Raw genomic sequence first — 21768 nt, 5'->3', positions numbered from 1 at the left:
AAAAAAAAAAAAAAAAAAAGCAAAAAACTTCAGAAAGGAAGTGAAGTCTGGAGTTCACTGCCTATGAGTGTTGAGAGATGAGGATTAGAAAACCTCCCAATGAAAACATAACAAAACGCATTATTTTACTTCGTGTCTCTCTTTTTTAACTGAAAAATACAATGCCCCCTTTGTCACAAAAGGCTATGAAGATTAATTATTTGACATGTACTGAGTGCTATGAATGTGCTCTATATAACTTCCTCATTAATCAAAATGCAAGCTCCTTCAGTCCTGCTCCATGTCCTGTTTTTAGAGTCTGCTGGGCACATCTACACATGTAAAGCCAGACTGAGAAGCATTTGTTTAGATTGATGCCTCCCAATACACTCTGAATTTCAGGGCAACTCTCACTTGCTATAATTTTATAGTAATGCTTGGTTGCTGTAATTCCAAAGAAGCCAGCCGTATTTATGCTACTAGAAGTCCTCATAGATGCCTTCTAGATGACTCCTTGGGCACTGGAGTCATCTTAGCAGGCAGTACAGACCTGGCTAGATAATTCTAGAATACTGGTGAAAAGCATCTTCGACAGCCCCAGCCAACTGGTTGTTCCACTGTGATCCACAGGCAGTTCTGGAGAGCTATTAATATAAATCTCGAGAGCAGACATCTTTATACAAGAATTTACAAAAGTTCCAAATGGTTGCCAGAAGAATTAAAAAATACCTTCTCTATGTCTAATTTGTGGCATCTCTTAGGATGTGGTAGAACTTACCATATTCTTAGACTGGAAATAAGCTAATATTGGTCTTTCTATAAGAACAGATTTCCATTATCTTGTAGCTTCAGTTTGATTATAGAATTTCAGGAAATGGGTGGACAAGTCACTTAGTGAAATCTGTGGCACAATTTGTTGATACTTCTGTTGTAAGTGAAAAGATGACTCTTACATGAAAAGTGGTTCTTATAGCAAGGTCATGAATCAATATAGAGTTATCCCTTCTATTTCTATACTGTTTTTCTTATGGTCAGATTCTTTATCTTCATACCAACACAGAGGAGGTGAATTTTACTTCTCAGATCATCTACGTACTGCTCAACAAGTGTTCCGTTGGAGAAGGGAATGGATTATAATACTTGGAGTGCCTGTTTTAGAAGTGCTACATTTTTATTGTTGATGGTGTTATTTACCTCATTATGATTAGGGTTAATAGAGGGATAAAGTGATAAAGGATGAAATTTTGGTACTTACAAATCTGGCACAGATCTAGTATTAAGAAAGCCCTCACTGTTCCTATTTTTTCAAAAGCTACTTTTCAAATACACTGACATTCATGGATATTTGGGAAAATGAAAAGTTATCTCAGAATCACCCAACTTAACACCAAAGAATATGGAGGATAGAAACATTATGTTCATTTGCATGACTTTTATCCTATCAATTCTATTAATGTAACATTTTAGAGTCATTTAGACACACATTCAGTGACATTCCCCATGCTTCATTTTCATGTAGCAAAAAGAATTAATGCTATTCCCCAAAGAAACATAATAAGATATTCATGCTCATTTGTTATAAATAAGCAAAAACAGTACAGTGTATCCTTCACATTATCATGACAGTTGTTACTGTAATATCTGTTTTTTATGCACTGGTTGTTTTATTTTCAAGCATTAGGAGAATGACGGGGACTGAAACTATTATCCCATTTTTCAACTTCTGAACTAAATTACATTCCATTAGGGATTCATTTGGTGAAATATTCTTTAAAGTATTTAAAATATGCAAATACATTGCAGCCTGTGCATAATACGTATCACTACAAATTAGAGCAGTTAACTCCTCAAGTTAAACCAAGCACTGAAGGAATTTTTCTGTCTTCCAAGGACAGTGTAAGTTCTGCTAAGTATTGTAACACAGTGACGAGCCATTTATGTTAGATGTGCTTTTAATTAATGTTTTCCCTAGCTGCAGCATCTTTCTCTTTGAGAAATGGCTCTGAGAGAATGAGAATGCCTTTTTGCTTTATGTAAATGTCAAAAGTCTCACAGATCAACATAGTGCTAGGAAAAAACATTGAAATAAATGGAAACAGTTCTTGGAAAGAAGTATGCATCAAAGAATGACCTTAAAAAAGATAAGCTGAACTCCTCATCCCACTTTTAAAACAAAACTGAAATTAGTTTTTTAATTTTGATTTTTATTACCATATTTGAACACCATTTGCATGTATGTGAGAAAAATATAGACCTTATTTTTTATGACAAATTTATACAAGGGATCTTGAATGGTATTTAGTGCTGTTGCTACCTTGGGTATATCTTCTTAATGACTATCAGGTATGCCAGAGAAAAATATAGACCTTATTTTTTATGACAAATGTATATAAGGGATCTCAAATGGTATTTAGTGCTGTTGCTACCTTGGGTATATCTTTTCATGGCTATGAGGCATGACATACATTTTTGTGAAATATAAACCCAAGGCTCTATTTAGTCCAAAGAAACTTGAAATATTTTAACTTCTGATTTTCTTACCAAGACAAAATCCAGGCTAATTTCTGTTTAAAACTAACTTGTACAAGTTGAAGAAATGATAGTCAAATAATTGACCCCTTTAAAAAACAAAAGCTTTTTTTTTTCAAAAATAAATTTCTGATCCAGATAAATTTTAAAAGGGTCAACTATCTATATTCTATGTTAATTTGTTTCAACTTCAAATCTAGTGGGTATTGGCAAAAGCATCTCACCTACTGTATGCTGTAGGAAAGCATTACTGATTGTAGTAAACTCAAAGAAATCATAAATTTTGATGCAAAGATTGACTTAGTTTCCATGACTCAAAAATAGTTTTTAGTTTAAATTCATACAGCTTAAGAATCTGGATATGGTGTCAGCTACATTTCCTCTGAAGTACTTACTAAAATATAGAAAGCAGTAAAATCTCATTAAGCTCTGAAAAAGTAACATTTAACTTAAACCTCTGCCAGTGTTTCTGGTTTTCCTTTAAACTGTAATGTAAGGAAATTTATTTGATTAACTCAAATGCTATGACACCTTTGCAGTGCAAATTGGGAATTCTAGGAAAATATATCCTCAGCTCTGTTCACTTCCTAGTTTAAAAAGTTCAGATCTGCAACGATTAACCAATTGCCACTATACTATGCAGGACTATTTTCTAAAACAGCTCACCTTTCCTTTGTTTCAAATCAGTACTTCTGTTTCTCCTTCCAGATGACTATAATTCACAATGTTAAAATATATCCAGCCAAGTATATACATATATAAGATTTGGCAGGGCAAATATGTGAAAACTTAGAAACTCAGTTACCAGAAACAAAGTACTATAGACTTAAGAGAAACAATCCAGGGTAGCTGAATATTCCAACCAGTGGGGGGGGGAGAGAAAATGTTATAATGGCTAACTCCCAAATGGTAAAGTTTAATTCAACACAGGGAAGTATTCAAGAGACTGTGGACAAAGGATGCACTTTCCAGCTGCAAATTTGAGGATGCTGATCAGCAGGTTGAACAAATAAATGCAACCACACAATCACATGGCTAGCAAAGGTTGGCTAGGATTAGAGTGTCTATGTTTGACAACAAGTGTAAAGGTTAAGATGATAAAACAACAGAATAAAATTAAGGGGAAATGGATAAACATGAACTTGGAGGCAGGTAAAATTATCCATTAGAAAATAGAAAATTATACTGAAGAAAATGAAGCATAAAATAACACTGCACAATATTGAATAGACTGAACTTGTAAACATTTTCAGAATGCAGAAGAAATGCATAAATGTGCTCCATGATAAGATATTTATAAGAAAAATAAGATAGAGCTCATTAGGAATGCATTTCTCATACACATGGACAGTAAAATCATATATATTGAATACATTGTCTTCAGCTGAAAACAAGACAAGATTATACAAATCAAAAGTATTCACCACATTCCTGGAAAAAATCCTTTGCAAAAGTTCACATATGTAGCCATAGTGAGCCTTTGTAAAAAGATATTGTAAAAAGATATAAGGAAATACTCAGGCCAAAAAGACTATCTATAAAGCAAGGAATATAAGAGATTTTCCTAATAACATAAAACTAGAATTCGTCTTATGTTTTCTACAATAATACGCATTCCCTCATCATACCTATCTTTTGCAGTGTGATTCAATCCTAGGGACATAATCAAAACTGCTAAGGATTTGTGGACCATCATAGCAAAAACTTGTTCATGGGAGGATTCGGAACATAGAAATGAAACAAAGAAAGGAAAGGTGCCATTAAAATAAGATTAAAATGGTTTATATACTACATTCCAAGTCTTACATATAACAGTTTAGTAAAGCTAATGATATGACTATAGTAACATGAATCAAAATTTTATATTAGGCAAAAAAAGAGTTGGGTAGTTTTTCATTTCTGGTCTACTTCGCTAAATTGTTTGTTCAATAACCATATCACATATAATTACATATTTAGAGAATATTTATAAATTATTAATGACATAAAATATTATGACCTAAATTGTATGTGAGGTTCTCATCATAATTTTAATAGTTGTTGCCTCTGTTTCAGAGGCTCAAATGAGCATGTGGACCACCTGTAGATCTTGTTCAAATACAGATTCTGATTCTGCTGGTCTAGGATGTAGACTGATATACTGTCCAGCAATGTCCCAGATGATGCCTATGACACTACTGATCGAAGTATCACACTTTGGGAAGCGAGGATCTATATGGTGTGCTTAAGGATAATATTTCTTCCTAATGCTTTCTGTGTTATCAAAATTTTCAGTAATAAATAATTTATACTTACTATAGCTTATATAGTAAATTCATATTTAAATTTTACATTTACTATTACTTTATGATAAGTTTTTTTTAAATGGCTATAAAATACATTTAAACAATATATATATAACCTATTTTCTTATTATATCTGCTATTGTCATCAGGGAAAACTACAAAACTGTTTCTGTCCTAAAAACCATCATCTCCCAGCACCTTCTACAGTTGGACAACAGAGAAAATCATATAAACTTTGGAGATTGTGGGAGGGGTTGAGAGGTAGTCTTGAGTGTTCCAGGGCTGAATGTTGGATAATTAATCATCATATGTCTTAAATGTTTGGATTCATCTATTTTGAAATCAAATATACGTATTTATGTCTATCTATCAAGTGAGAGAGAGATAAGAGCCCATCAATTTTTTTCATGGAAATAATACCTCAATTACGATGCAAAACTTATTAAATTTATAAGTTTATAACTATGGCAACATGAGTCATCTAGGTTCTCAGCTAAAGACCACCTATTTTGAATAGATTAACCTATACTTTTTAAATATAGTCAGCATTGTAATCAGTTGATTTAAGTTTTTCTCATTGTTATGCTGTTGAAAAGAGCCATTAGTAAGGAAATTGCAGTTCTGAAGTAGCAACAAAAATAATTTTATGGTTGAGGATCACCACAACATGAGGAACTGTATTAAAAAGTCACAGCATTTGGAAGTTTGAGAACCACTACTCTGTAAAAATCAACTTTAAGATGGGCAGAAGTTGACAGAAGAAACTTTTTCATGACTATTGATAGTAGCCAAAGTCTTTCACCACCTTGTGAAGCATTTATTAAAGAAAAATAGCTGAGTCTCTGTAAGAACGATGACTTTTGTGGCATTTTTTGTTATCCTAATCCCATTCCCTGTTCTCAAGTTCAAAACTATCTTTGGTAAAAATAAAGCAGCTTACATTCTAAAAGCAGGATGGAGCGGAAGAGACCAGGAGCAATTTTTGCAGCCTCATTTCCAAAAATCACCTTTCTATGATCTTTCTGGCAGTTACCGCAGAGTCACCAGTCAAAACCCTGGCTTTTATTAGACCTGAGTAGAGTTTGCCAGACCTAAAAGCTTCTTTCAAGGGGTGTTTCTCAAATGTATGTACAAGTCTGTGTTTTAAACTTTGCAGCTTCCTAAGGCAATGGATAGAAGAGATGAGCTAAAAGTTGGGCAAAGAATACAGTAGCCAAAAATCTTAAAAGGAAATTCTGAGCACCATGTTGTTTGTAAGAGCTTTGAAAAAGAATGTTATATTTCTAGGAAACTAGAAAGCCACTTATATATGATGTCGGGCTATAATCATATTCAGGGAAGGCTTCAGAGGGCCCTGTGATCTCAAGGACAAGGCAGAGTTATAAATTAGCTGGCTGAGTATGGAAGGCAGTCCCCATACATACACACAGCCTATTGGCAGAGACTGAAAAATTGATTGGCTGCAGCCATTTAAAGAATTGTTAACTAATAATGCACTGAGTAGTGACCATAGTGACCATACAACAAATCATACAAGTTTTAAAGAATTAATGCAAAAACAACTATAAGCAGCTACAAAAAACCCATTATATAAAGGCTACTTTGTAGTAATAAACACAGAGACACCTGGCCACAGAGCCCCCAAATGCCTGAATCTAAACAGAAGATCAATGAGAAAATAGAACACTTGACAAACATCACAATCCAACTGGACCTAATAGACATCTATGAAACACTCAGATCTTAACATTTCAGAATGTGCATTGGTCTCAAGTGTGCATGGAACATTCTTCAGAATTGACCATATGTTAAGCCATAAAGTAAGTCTCAATACATTTAAAATGATCTAACCAAACAAAGTATAATCTCTGTCCACAAAAGAATGAAATTATGCATCAATTACATTAGGAATTTGAAAAATTCACAAATATGTGAAAACTAAATAGAAATGGCTTTTTAACAATGGATCAAAGATGAAATCATAAGAAAATTAGAAGATGCTATGAAAGTTCTAGGTATAAGATCATATCATCAGCAAAGCATGATAGTTTGGTCTCTTTGCTGACTATACGATCTTAGATCTAGAAAACCAGGAAGAGTCAACTAAAAGATTCCCAGACTGATAAATGAATTCAGTAAAGACTGAGGTTACAAAATTAGGATATGCAAATCAGTACCTTTCATACGCACTAGCAACAGTCAAGCTGAAAACAAATCAAAGACACAATACCTTTCCTAGTAGCAACAAATAAAATAAAATGCCTAAGAATATTATACTGAACAAAGGAGGTGAAAGACCTCAATATGGAAATTATGAAACAGAGGAAAGAAATTACAAAAAATATAAACAGATGAAAAAATATATCATGCTCATGGATTGGCAGAATCAACGTTGTCAATATGGCTATATTTACTAGAATGATTAATAGATTCAATGCAATTCCCATTAAAATAGTAAGACCATTTAATGCAGATCAGAAAAAAATATCACTATTCTCCTTGCGAACTCGAAAAGACCCCAAGTAGCCAATGCAATGTTACATGATAAGAACAAAGTAGGAGGCATCACCTTACCAGACTTCAGGCTATACTACAAGGTTTTAGTAAATCAAGAAAACATGCTACTGTCACAAAAACAGAAACAGAAACTGGTGGAGCAAAAGAATCCACAGATGAAACCATCCTCATATTCCCATATGGTTTTGGACAAACAGATAAAACATTCAGTAGAGAAAAAAATCCCTGCTCCATAAATGGTGCTAGGAAAACTGGAAAACCTCATGTCAGAAACTAAAATAGGATCCGCACCTCTCACCACTCACAAAAATTAACTCATAATGGATAAAAGACTTAAACCTAAGGGAGAAAACTCTAAGAATCCCAGTAAAAAATGTTGAACAATCTCTTACAGGTATTGGCCAAAGAATAGAATTCATTCAAAGCAATCACAGCAACAACAAAAATAAATAAATTATATTTGATCAAAATCTAAAGCTTCTGCACAGGCAAGGATTTAAAAGATCAAAGAGACAAGTCACAGAGTGGGCACCATGTTCACGTGCTGTACATCTGTCAATGCACTGATCACCAGAATCTACAAAAAACTCCAGCAATCATCAGCAAACAACCAAACAATGCCATTAAAAAGGGGGCAAAAGACATGAACAGACTTTTCAAGGGAAGGTATACTAATGCCAACAACTCATGAGAAAATGCTAAGTGCTCACTGTCTCTAAATCATTAGGGAAAAGCAATCCATCTTTTTTTTTTTTTTTGCAGTTTTTGGCCGGGTCTGGATTTGAACCTGCCACCTCCAGTATATGGGGCCAGTGCCCTACTCCTTTGAGCCATAGGCACAACCCTAGCAAATCAGAACCACAATAAGATATCACCTAATTCCAATGAGAATGGCTCACATTACAAATTCCAAAACAAAAGATGCTGGCATGGCTGCAGAGAGAAAAGAACTCTTCTACACTTTTGGTAGGACTGAAAATTCTTTCAGTCTCCATAGAAAATTATATGGAGCTACCTCAAGGAGCTTAAAGTTGACCTACCACTTATCTCGCAACTCCACTGCTGGGTGTATACCTAGAGGAAAAGGAGGTCATTTTATAAAGAGGACACCTGCACTCGGAAGTTTATAGTAGCATAATTCACAATCACAAAAGATGTGGGAACAACCCAAGTGCCCACCAATACATGAACAGATTAATAAAATGTGGTGTATGCATAGCGTGGAGTACTACTCAGCCACACAAAAATACGGTGATGTAGTATCCTTTGTGACAACCTGGATCAATCTGGGAATCATTCTTCTAAGTGAAACATCACAAAAATGGAGTCACAAACACATGTACTCAATACCATATTGGAACTAATTGATCAATACTTAAGTGCAAGTACGGAAGTAAATCTCAATGAAAATCAAGCTGAGGGGAGGGAGAACTGGTGGTGGATAAATTCATACTAATTGGGTACACTGTACATTATCTGAGTGAAGGGTAGTCTTACAACTTTGACTCAATGTGTACAAACCACACATGTATACCCCTTAATATTCTGAAATTCTAGAATTCTTAATATTCTAAATAGAATTCTTAATATTCTAAAAAGAAATCATTTCCTTTCTGAAAATAATTATCATAAATGTAGCAATTATTTCTTGTTATGCTTTGAAAATAAACTCAGAGTAAGTTGAATTTACAGTGCCAGAGTCAGGCTATGACAGACATTTCTGTTTGGTATCAGTAGCTATAGCTTTGGTAATAGAACTCTTTTTCAATGTAGTGAATAGAGAATATCAGGTATTTTTGTTTACCTGTTTAGTTTTAATGATGTCTACAAATAATAAGAAAACATGCTACTGTTTTTGCCTCTGTTACATCTGTAACTAATTCTGAAGTACTTTACAAAAGTAAAAATAAGTAAAATTCTGAAAGAAAAGCAAAATATAAAAAAGAAAGTACTATGAAATTTATAAAATTTAAAAAATACAAAAACATATGGGATGCAGCAAAATCATTATTTAGAGTGTCAATTATAAGTTGTAAGTGTCTACTTTTAAAAAAGAAAAAAGATTTCAAGTTAACGTCTTAATTTTCTATCTTTAGAGCATGGAGAAAAATAGCAAAAAAATAGTAGGCAAGAAATAAAAGTTAAAGAGACAAATGCTTTCATCATACACACAGAGAAAAACTAGAAAAACAACTGAGAAATCAACAAAACCTTAAAGATAATTCTATGAAACTATGAACAAAATTTACAAACCCACTGACCTCTCAAAAAAGAAAAAAAATTCAAATAGCTAAAATGAAGAATAAGAATATATAACTATCAATCTTAGAGAAATTCAAAAGATTATGAAGAAAACTATGAACACTTGCATACAAAAAAAAAAAAAAATGAGATGGCCTAGCTGAAATAGAAAAAGCTCTTTAAAGATGCAAACTATCAAATCTACCCCACTGAAGTCATAGAAAATCTGAATATATCGTTGGAAAGTAAAGAGGCTGAGTTAGTTCTGGAAAATTAAAAATACAGGAACAGATGCCTTTCATTGGGAAATTCTACAAAATATTTACAAATAATTACCAACAATCTTTCTCAAATTCCTCCAAAAAAAATAAAAAAAAGAGGAAGGAATACTTTCTAACTCATTATATGAGGTCAGTATTATCCTGATATTCAAATCAGACAAAGACATTACAAAAAAAAAAAAAAGAAGAAGAAGAAGTAAAGACCAGTATCCCTCTCAAATAGATAGTAAATATAAAATAACATTATATTTATGTTATTTAATCAATATTATATTTATGTTATATAATCAATAACATTTCAACAGACTGAATCCAGCAGCGTATAAAATGAATCATACAGCATAACCAAAAAGGATTTATCCCAAGAATGCAAAGTTTTTTCACATGCAGAAATTAATCAACATAATATATCATGTTAATAGAACATAGAGCAAAACCCACATGATTATCACAATAGGCTCAGAAGCAAATACTTCACAACCTCTAATACCCTCTCTATTCATGTTTTATTTATAAACACTCAACTACCTAGAAGTAGAAGAAAACTTCCTTTACATGAAAATAGCTAATATCATACTTAATTGTGAAAGACAGGAAGCTTTTTAGAATTTTTAATTTGTATTGGAGGTTCTAGGCAGTGAAATTAGACAAGAAAATAAAACAAAAGGCATCCAGTTTGAAAAGGAAGAAATCAAACTATCTCCATTTGGAGATGATATGATAATATATCTTAACAAAACCCATGGAGAATCCACACAAATCTATTAGATCAAATAAATGTATCCTACAAGATTGTAGAATATAAGATCAAATATAAAAATCATATTGTATTTCTACACATCAGCAACTAGCCATCTAAAAGGCATTGAGATAATTCTATTCACAATAGCATGGAAAGGAAGAAAATACCTATGAATATACTTAATCAAATAAGTACACAACTTGTTTATTAAAAGGTACAAATAATGTTGAAAGAAATTAAAGAAGACCTAAATTGGTGGAAAGACATCCTGTGCTTATAGATTAGAAGTCTTTGTGCCATTAATATAAAATCGTCCCTAAATTTATCTACAAATTCAGTGAAAGACCTGCCAAAATTCCAACTGTCATTTTTTCAGGAGTAGACAATCTAGTTTAAAAATTTCTCTGAAAATTTAAGGAGCATAAAATAACCAAAGCAATCTTGAAAAATAAGGACACATTTGGAGGACTTGCTACTCACAATACTTACTACAGTGTTAACTAACCAGTACAGGAAAGTATTTGCAAAATCTTGCATCTGATAAATGCTTAATATCTAGGCTATATATAGAACTCTTAAAATGTAATAATAAGGCAACCCAATTGAAAAAGAGGCAAAGAATTTGAATTGATATTTATCTAAAGAAGTTACACACCTAGCCAAATAGACACATGAAATGATAGTTAAATAATTAGTAATTATGGTTAGACTGTGAAATGGTGTATCTATTGGGAGAATCAGTTTAGCAGTTCCTCAAAAAGTTAGATATAGAATTAGCCTATAATTTAGCTCTTCTAGGTATACATCCCCCAAAATTTAAAAATATGTCTAGACAAAAACTTGTATATTAATAGTAGTAGTATTCATAATAGCTCAAAGCTAAAACAACTCAAATGTCCATTAACTGAAACAAGGGATAAACAAAATGTAGTGTAGCCTCACATTGCATTATTATTCAACCATAAAGGAAAATGAAGTGGTGGTATGTGTTACAACGTAGCTGAACCTTGGAAACATTATATTGTTAAAGGAAGCCAGACATGAAAGTTCAGGTATTATATGAATTTAATATGAAATGTTGCAAATAGGCAAATCTATGTAGTAGTTGTCAGTGGTTAGAAGAGAAAATGAGGAATGAATGCTAATAGGTATATGAGTTTCTTTGGGGAGCAATGGAAATGTTCTGAAATCAGATACTGGTGATTATATGACATCATGAGTAGACAAAAAAAAAAAATCAGTGCATTACATGCTTCATAAGGGTGACTTTTATGGCATGCAATTGTATCTCAATTAAAAAAAAACAAAACTGTAGCATTAAGAACCAAAATGAGGCAGCCATCCAGTGTCCTACTGGGAAATATTTTCCCTTTTCATGCTTTTGGAAAGCAAGGAGCAATATTTTTTAAAAAATGAAATTTGTGGTCTTATTTCCATAACAGTTTAGAGATGAATAATCCAGTCTCTGTAGTCTTAAAATATAGTCTCTAAATGTTCTTTGTCCATATTTCACCTACAGTATTTAATTTTATTAATAAAAATGTAATAATTGGTAAGTTAATTGTGTGTGTGCCAATTGGTAGCACTCAGTAAGAGATTTTCTCTTTAAAATGAGGCTATGTTTGGGCTCAGAAATAATGTTCATTATTATGTATTAATTTCTTGCTCCCTCAATTTCTGTTTTCTACATTCTTTCTGACATTTATGTACATATATGTATATTTATCTTTGAAAGTTGGTCATCCTAGTTCTTTTCATAACTTGCTCATAAAATATCTTCTTATTCTTGTCCCTGAGTTCTGTCATTATCATTTATATTATTGACTGTTTTCTACAATATTCCATCTGATATTTAAAGATTATTTAAAAATTTTAGTTAGCTGTATCAAGGTAGATTAGATATCTATTTTTATCATTTATATTATTGACCTGTTTTCTACCATATTCCATCTGATATTTAAAGATTATTTAAAACTTTAGTTAGCTGTATCAAGATTTGAACTCATGGCCACAACTCCCCTCCCCTCCACACACAATTGGCCTGTGTTGTCAGTATTCAGTGATCCGAACCATAAGCTGCTGGTTAGCTTAAAGCCAGGTATTTATTATCTAGGGGTACTTTTCTCTGCAGGGTTGAGAAAAGTTGCTTCCAAAGCTACCATATGTAAGCAAAATGGGAAATTGTAGCTAAATATACCTTTTTTTTATTAAGTCATATACACATAAATCATGAATACATTTATGCATATGTGGGGTACAATGTGTTGATTTTTTTATACAATCTAACATGGTTACATCAAACTAATCAACATAGCTTTCAGCTCATTTACTTGATTATTGTGTTAAGACAATTATGTTCTACACTTGACAGATTTGACTTGTACCCTTGCAATATGCTCCATAGGTGTGGTCTTTTATATATAAAATATTTATTATAAAAGCTTACAAAATATTTTTGACATGTTGGTCACCTCTTTGTAAAATTTAGTAAGGAATACTTTGCAAATAAAGGTGCAGTTAGCTATAATTTGCCATTTTTCCCATGTATATCTACTTTAGGAGCCACTGTTTGGACACGCTGGGGTTTGCAATATACACTGAAGCCATCAGCTCTCTTTACTATCCTTTATGTTATCTTCGAAACACCTTTATTTTCAGGTTTTTCCATAAGTTTTAAAACAATGTATATGTTCTCTGTTTATTTTCCATTTTCAGTCATTTCAAAAAAATTTGTGAAAAAGTGGTGTTAAATTCAAATTGTCTGGTGACAGATAATTCACTTTGCTTATTTTCAAACATGTGTCACAACAGAAAGTATAAGAAAGTATAATGCAAACAGAATTGGACATATTTCTAGTTCTATTAATTGGGAATATGCTAAATTCTCACTGGCCAATATATTGCCATTGAATAAATTTGAAGTTGAATTTTTCCTCCATGGAAAACTAAAGCAAGGATCCTGAGTTTGTGATCACACCCGTGGGCTGGAATTCAGCCCCCGCCAACTCCGTTAGCCATGTCTCGGTCCTGGATATACATGCACAACACTGCCTATCATCCTCATTCCACTAGTAATTCTTTAGACTCAACCAAGTCTCACATCACCTTTAATTTCTTTTTTAAATGTGCCAATCTTCAATAGACCCAAAGTATTTCAATATTTCAAATGTACCAGTCATATTTTAAAATGTACATTTATATGGGCATATTATGCATACACTATGTCTATAATCATATACTTGTCTACATAGCAGGCTCTTTTTAAAACAACAGGGACTTTCCCTCTTTTTTCTTCATGTTGGCACTCAATCACAGTATATGCTCTCTGATGAAGGCAACCTGTTGAACTTTCACATTAAGCTCCTCAAATTTCATACATTAATATATATCCTTTGTGCCTTAGTGATTTTTTGCCACCACCTGAACTTTAAAATTGAATCAAGTGAGAGGACTTGAATTTAGAGGATGACTCTGTGACCACAGGTGGTGGCACTTGCAAAGATGGTGCTGTTAGTCTCCTATTTCTATGGTGTTTGCAACATGCCAGTCTGGTCTGAGTTCCTTTCTAGTTTTATTCACTTATAACAATAGATCTAGCAGTTTTATAGACGGAGGAAGTGAGACAAATAAAAACCTAAGTAACATTTTGAAGGACACAAAATAGTAATTGATAGAGCTAGGACTGAAAAAAAGCAATCTAGCTCAGAGTCTAAGCTCCTGACCAATACACTGTTCTGCCTCTCAGTAGGACAAGATCCTATTCTTTCCATTGAGAAATGAAAAAAAATAAAATACTGTATATAATTTTTCTTCTACTTTGAGAAATTGTAGCTTTTTTTCTTTAACATTATCCTTGATTCACTCGGTAGAGATTCTGTACTATATAGCAAAGATCTAATAGATCTCATTTTACCTTAAACACACATTTGTTAAGCACTTTGTGCTTTGAGCTGTAGCAAGTATTTAACACATACGATCTCATTTCATGTGAAATACATAATGCTAGCTAGCATCATTGTCTTTTTTACTAACATAAAAATAGAACCTCAATGTTTAAGTCAACCATGCAAGGAGGTGACAGGTAACGCGAGAATTAACTCCATTCAGGTGCCTAATGAGAGAAGAATCAAATGATAAGAATAACGGCTCCTGCCTTGGATCGGGAATTCACAGAGCTTTAGCCAAATGTTTTCCTCCTGTCTTACACTCGGCTTTCTTGATACTGAGTACATTATCTCCTGAATCACAGGCTTTTCCCAGCATAACATAAAATTCCATTTCATATAATCCAGAGAACTTAATTCTGTGAGACTTCGTTGTTACAAAATTCAATTTAGTGGTAGCATATAGCACAATTTATTCACTCATTGAACAAACAGGTATCCTCTATGGGAAAGTTGTGATGCTGAAGATAGTAAGACCCAATTTAAAAAACAAAAAAATGAAAAAAAGGTCAACAAAGAGCAAGACATTCATTAATTTTGCATTGCATTTTAAATACATTTTTCATAATTAATTTTCATTATTATAATGTGAGTTCTCTGAGGGCAAGTACTGTGTTTTATCCTTACAATTTCTGAGCCTATCACTGGAAATTAATATAGGGATGGGGAAAAGTTCATTGCTCTGGAGTCCTGCGGATCTGGCTGAAAAAGCAATTTTGCTACCCAATTAGCAGTAGGGAAATTAGTTAAGTTCTTTGTTGAATGGGAGAAGTAATACTTGAAAGGATTTTGATGAGAATTACATAAAATAATGCACATAAATAGCCCATTGTAATATTTAACACATGGTAGTGTTTCAGTAAAACAATATCATTAATTATTACAGGTGTTAAATCAATAGTTGTTAAATGAACCATGGTGGGGTACAATAGGTACTATAATCCACATTAATTATAAAGTTTTATAATATTATAATGAATGAGTGAGAAACCTACATGAGCAGCTGTAGAATGTGGGTGATATCATCAGTAGGTTCCTCCCAGGTAGGTTAAGTCTGCCAATCACCAAAGAGCAGGAGAAAGAGAGCATCCAAAAAGCACAGTCCAGATAAAGTTTCAAAGGTTCCCTTGTCTATGACAAAAGTTTTCCCCCAAGGCATGGGATAATTTTGTGGATATAATTTCCTCAGAGAATATGAAGAAAAGGCATCGAGCAAATCTAAGATGTCATTCATCTTGTGGGGAAAACGTGCTGATTAATACATTTTTGGACTGAATGCTGGAACTCAGCCTTGCTTGAAGATAAGCCGGGACTCTCCGAGATATGCACAGACTCAGTAGCCTGAAGAATGTAGCTGATAACCGTGCTGTGAAATTATTTTTGACAGGTGCCTTTCAAAGCATTTTTATCTGTGTCATCTGTCACAATATGCCTAAAACTCTCAATGAAGAAGAAAATGCCAACTACTTTTAAATTAAGTAATTAAGATACCATTTCTGAGCTTCCTCTGTACTGCTCTGTGCTTATCTCCACTATATATACTACAGTAAATGGGGTAATTATCAGGTTGCCCACTGAAGACCTATTTTAAATAATACATAATCATACTGTTGCAACTCATCATTTTTCTGTTACTGCTTTCTGAAGCTTATGCAATATTATCTAGTGTGAAAGTACTTATCGGATAAAATTAGAATTCCCCAATCCCATTTTTAACCAAAGCTGAATCAGTTTTGAGATGAGAATGTTAACATCTCACCCCCAATATATTTCTTTTAAATTAGGTTTCCACTTGTATAAGTGAATTAAGAAAAATAAGGAACAATTTATAAGAGGTCATTGTTCCTTATAATTCAGACTGTAAGTATGTACACACACACAGATATACTCAATGTCTCATCCCACTCTTACCTTGGAATCTATCTTTTCCCAATAACTTTAATTTCCTTTTGAAAAAATAATCTAGGTCATAGGTAATCTTCATTTTATTGACACTTGGTAGACTTCCAATGACAGGCTTATTGAATTGATTGAATTAGGGGAGAGAACAAGGAAAAGAGATTAAATATTTTATCACATTCTAAAATTTGATACTATTAAAATAAACATTTGGCATTATGGGTAGCATTTAACACAGAGTGTTTTTAAACTCTTTAATTTAGTTTTGATCAATAATATGGTCAATTTTTAATGTTATTGAAGTTTGGGAGTTATAAAGTGGGTTGATTTGGTTTTGAATTTGAATAATACTTGCTTTTTGCATATAATAGCAACTTTCAAAGAATTTTGAAAAAGAAAATAGAATTTTAAAAAGAGTAAGGCCATGTTTTCTGTTGACAGAACACTTGTTATCTCAAAAAAAGTCTATTTTCCCATTTTATGTTATTTCTTCCCAACACAATAATTGTATATGTAATTTTATGGAATAATAGAGATATTGGATATAATGGCCCCATGCTTAGCAAATACACAAGACTAAGGAGGCAGTGTTGCATTATTCTAAATAGTATTAACTCAGCAGATGTAAAACAGCACTTTGGATATTCTACTATGATTCAACATCTCAATACCGCAATGACCAGCAGGTAATTCAAATGTTAAACAGACAAGGGAAAATAACTATGGAAGAAAAATATCAGAAGACAGTCTGAATCCTACAGTTTGCACTGACAACAGTAAAGGCCCATATCTGCTTCCCTGAATTTGTGTCGAAGAATGTTGTATCCTGTGCCAACATCATAGAATACTGAACAGTCATTAAGCTTTGGAGATTCATAAGCAACCTGCCCTAGCTACACTTTATTGGAAGTGTGAGCAAGGCATCTTGAAAGATCCAAGAATATGTCATATTGAGAGCAGAGAGAACTCAAGAGAAAGAGAGAGAGAGGAGAATATCTAAATTGACATCTGAGTCCAGCCTCTACTCTGAATTTTAAAGTATTGCCACAATCACTGGGTATTGAGTAGACAAAAGTATCAGATCATTTTCTAGGCTCTGTTGAGTTAGAAAACCTTCAATAATTACCAGATCAGATTATCATCACTTTAAACACTGATTAAAATAGTTATTCTCCTCAACTCTTGAGAATAAATTAGTTTTTCTCCTCAACTCTTGAGTTGTATTATTTTTCTGCAGAGACTAAAATTCTAATGCTATGTGTAGGACCCTGTAATTTTAAATGAATAGCATTCTTAACTGCTTTTCTCTCTTCCATGTGCTTTTTGATTAATCTTATCAGAAGTTAAACTAAATACAAATGATTCCATTTTGTTTAGATCTTAGAGTTATGGTCTAATGCAAGCAAGTATTGCCACTTGGATATATGTCCAATAATGTAAATGTGCAGCATTGCTAGTTATGCAAGAAAAAAACAAGTGTATCTTTTCTAAGGGTTAATTTAATCAAATGTTGACCAATGAGGAAAACATTTTGGTCATCCTGTATTCCCCTCACACATCCATCATAGGCATATCCCGGAATATTAGCTATTTCCATTGTACTATGCTTTATAAGGTCAGTTGTGCTTTACATATTCTCAAGGAGCCTGCATAAAATATTTTGTTTAATTGGCTCATTAACAGCTATCAGCTATTAAGTACTGTGTGGATGACTTTGAAAGTCAACTCAGGTTCAATTTATTCATCGGGCAATGACGGTACTCCAGAGTGATTAGTTTGTATATATATAAAATGAGCAAGAAAGCTTGTTCAATTAACTCATGGTTGTTCACACCAATGAATCAGTTTCACAGAATTTAATGGATAGGCCCCATGTTGTAGATAATTCAATATGGTGGATGACGAATAACTAAATTTAAGCATTGATTTGATATAAGATCGTGATATTTTCTACTGGGATGTTGCAAAGCTGTATTAATCAAGCTTACCTGGCCTCCATCCTGAATTCGCTTCTGAGAGGGATTTGAAAGTTTGTTATCAACCCTCAGACCAGGCTAAAGCAAAACTGATCTTACTTCCAAACTTCTGTGTTATATTGAATGAAGAAATAAATAACACGTTAGCTCTAAGCATTTATGGAGGTTTAGCTTTTCTATTTTGAAGAGCATGTTTTTCAGATTATGGTGGACTACAGTAAATTAAGGAATTGTGGAGGGCAACCTTAAAACCTTGAACTTACAATTCAAACTACTAGCATTAACAATGCAAAGTTAGATTTAAAATTGGCCATGTATAATCATGACAATTAAAATAGGTTACAGTATTTATAATTTTAAAAAGGATATTCCATTATCTAACTTGTTGATCTCTATGATCATATTAGATAAAAACTTAAACCTAAGGCAGAAAAATGTAAGCATCTTACAAGAAAATGTTGAGAAAAGACTTACCGATATCTTCTTAGGCAAAGAATTCATGAAGAAGATCCCAGAGGCAAGCACACCACCAACAAAAATAAATCAATTAGACCTGATCAAATTAAAAAACGTCTGCACAGCCAAGGACACAAAAGAGCAAAGAGACAAGCCACAGAGTGGGCAACATGTTCACCTACTATACATCTGATAGTGGACTAATCGCCAGAATCTACAAAAAACACAAGCAAATCAACAGCAAACAACCAAAGAACACCATTAAAGGAGCAGAAGACATGAAAAGAAACTTTTCAAATGAAGATATATACTAATGGCCAACAAACTCATGAGATAAGGCCTAATGTCTGTAATCGTTAGGGATATGTAAATCAAAACCACAATGAGATGTCGCCTAACTCCAATGAGAGGGGCTCATATTAAAAAGTCTCAACGGATACTGACATGGATGTTGAGAGAAAGGAACGCTTATACACTGTTGGGGGACTGCAAACTATTACAACTTCTCTTGAAAATTATGTGGTGAAACCTCAAAGAACTTAAAGTAGACCTACCATTTAATCCAGCAGTCCCACTGCTGGGTATATAGCCCAAAGGAAAGAAGGTCATTCTATAAAAAGGTCAACTGCAGTCAAATGTTTATAGCAACACTATTCACAATCTCAAAAATGTGGAAACAAACCAACTGCCCACTAATACCTTAATGGACTAATAAAACCTGGTATATGCTTACCATGGAGTACTGTGTAACAAAAAAATAAATGGTGATCTAGCATCTTTGTGACAATCTAGATGGAACTGGGAACTATTCTTTTAAGTGAAACATCACAAAAGTGGAGGCACAAACACATGTATTTAATACCAAATTGGAACTAATTGACCAACATTGCAAGTATGGAAGTCAATCTCAATGAAAAGCAAGCTGGGGGGAAAGGTGAGGTAGAGATGGGTAAATTAACACCTAGTGGATTCAGAACACACCATCTGGGTGAAGGGTGCACTTATAACTTTGACTCAATCTGTACAAAAACAAAGTATGTAAACAACACGTGTGCCCCCTAATATTCTGAAATTTTTTTAAAAAGAGCTTTGTTTTGACTGTGCTTTTTCTTAAGATGCATATTTGACCTCATTTGAAGTATAGGTATGGGTTCTCGAGACTAGTTAGAAACATGATTTGGGTTGTAATAGACTACATAAAGTCACAAAATATACATTTAACATAAAGTGACCTTAAAGTGTGTCTAATATGTCTTCTGCTTTATCTTTCATTCCTCCTCGAAGTGGTCAGGTAATGCTAATAGACCAAACATTTATAGCCCTTTATGATAGTCTACCCTGCTGCCATTGTATGTGATGAGTTACTTGGTATAAAACACACACCCATAAAAGAAGAGACTTGCTGTGGTTTAAGGAATCCCATGTAACTCATTAGAAAATGGAACAACATTACTAAGTCTCTTGTCAGTGACTTGATTCTAAACAAATTATGCTGGTCAGGCATACAGAATGTGTTCCAAATGATGATTGAAGTGGAACTGGCACCTCACTTGCAGAGTTGTACTGATGCACGGCCAAAATGTAAACCATTAGGTTTAGTAATGCTATTTCATTCTAATACCTAAATGCTGGAGCTATGCAAGTGAGAAAGAAAAAAAAAAGACTTTGAAATATTTAGACAACTCTACTGAAAGAATTGTTTACTATGACAAGATAATGGTTTATTACTAGAAGACAAATGGCCTTCCAAATCCCAATATATTTATCAGGAACTAAAAAAAAAATACCTAAGACAAACATGATATATTTATTTTGAAGTATATTCTTTTAGGATTATAGTCTAGTTTCTTTGATTCAAGTATGCTAAATAACCATGTATAAAAGAATAAATTTAGCTGCAGATTCTGAATCCATCTCCAAGTTTAGCAGATTAAAAAAAGGAGACTGACAAAGTTTACTGAGAGAAGAAAAAGACTTGGTTTCAAAATGACAACTTTTTCACTGGCCTAAGAAATGAAAAGAAAATGATAAAAGCTGCTTATAAAAAGATTATTTCAGTACTCACTGAATCAGAAAATTTTCATTTTTAAATGTGTAGGCATTCACTGAGAAAAAATTGAGTAATAAAATCCTGAAATTCAAAGGAACTATTCAACATTACTTACTTTGAATTGATATATAACACCTACTTAAAGTGATTATCTAAATTAATAAGTTTATTTGGGTCATATGCACGATATAGAGAACCAGAAAACAAAAATCTAGCTTTGTTTGACATTTTACACTAATTATTTTCATAATGTGTTTTAACTATTTAAAATTTATTATAATAATATGTGTTCTGGTTATAATCAAGAACAGTAAGTTTTCTAATTCCTCTCGAAATCAATTAGAAATACAAAGATTGTTATGGATATTTTACTTTGGGAGAACAAAGGAATATATGTAAGAAGAGATAAAAATAGAGAAGAGAAAACACTGAATGTGGAAGGGAGAAAGTAGAAAAGAATGAAGAACAGATAGATGAAAGAAAATAAAGAGGATAGAAGAGAAGTACAGTACGCTACAATGGGGCCCTAAGGACTCATATCATATTGGCTACATAATGGCCTCCCTATCCTCATCTTCCTCTAAGGACAGCCCGCTCACCAATGGATTTGACCTTCATGGGCAATAGTTGTAGCTGACTTTCACTGGGTTCATTGTGGCCCTCGTTTTTTTTTTATATTTTCCTCCTCTGACAGAAACACTTGTTCCATGACCAAAGGCAAGTAATCATAAAAACAAACAAACCAACAAAAAATCCACTAACTAATGACCCCTGACCCATGACCTAGCAAATGCCATCAAATAGGAACAAACTCTAAATGGATTGTTTTTCTTTTGGGGTTTTTGTTGGTTTGTTTGAGATAGAAATCT

At 33.1% G+C, this 21768-nt stretch overlaps 1 protein-coding gene across 2 annotated transcripts in view; it reads left to right on the top strand.

Annotated features, from left to right (window-relative positions):
• LRRTM4 (leucine rich repeat transmembrane neuronal 4) overlaps positions 1–21768 on the top strand; it is a 702753-nt gene that overhangs the window by 398899 nt on the left and 282086 nt on the right. The window lies entirely within an intron of this gene.

The sequence above is a fragment of the Otolemur garnettii genome, unplaced genomic scaffold (assembly GCF_000181295.1).
Source record: "Otolemur garnettii isolate 467f Iridium unplaced genomic scaffold, OtoGar3 scaffold00240, whole genome shotgun sequence".
NCBI classification, from domain to species: domain Eukaryota; kingdom Metazoa; phylum Chordata; class Mammalia; order Primates; family Galagidae; genus Otolemur; species Otolemur garnettii.
Note: the sequence above shows the minus strand (reverse complement) of the source record. Positions and strands in the feature narration are given on the sequence as shown.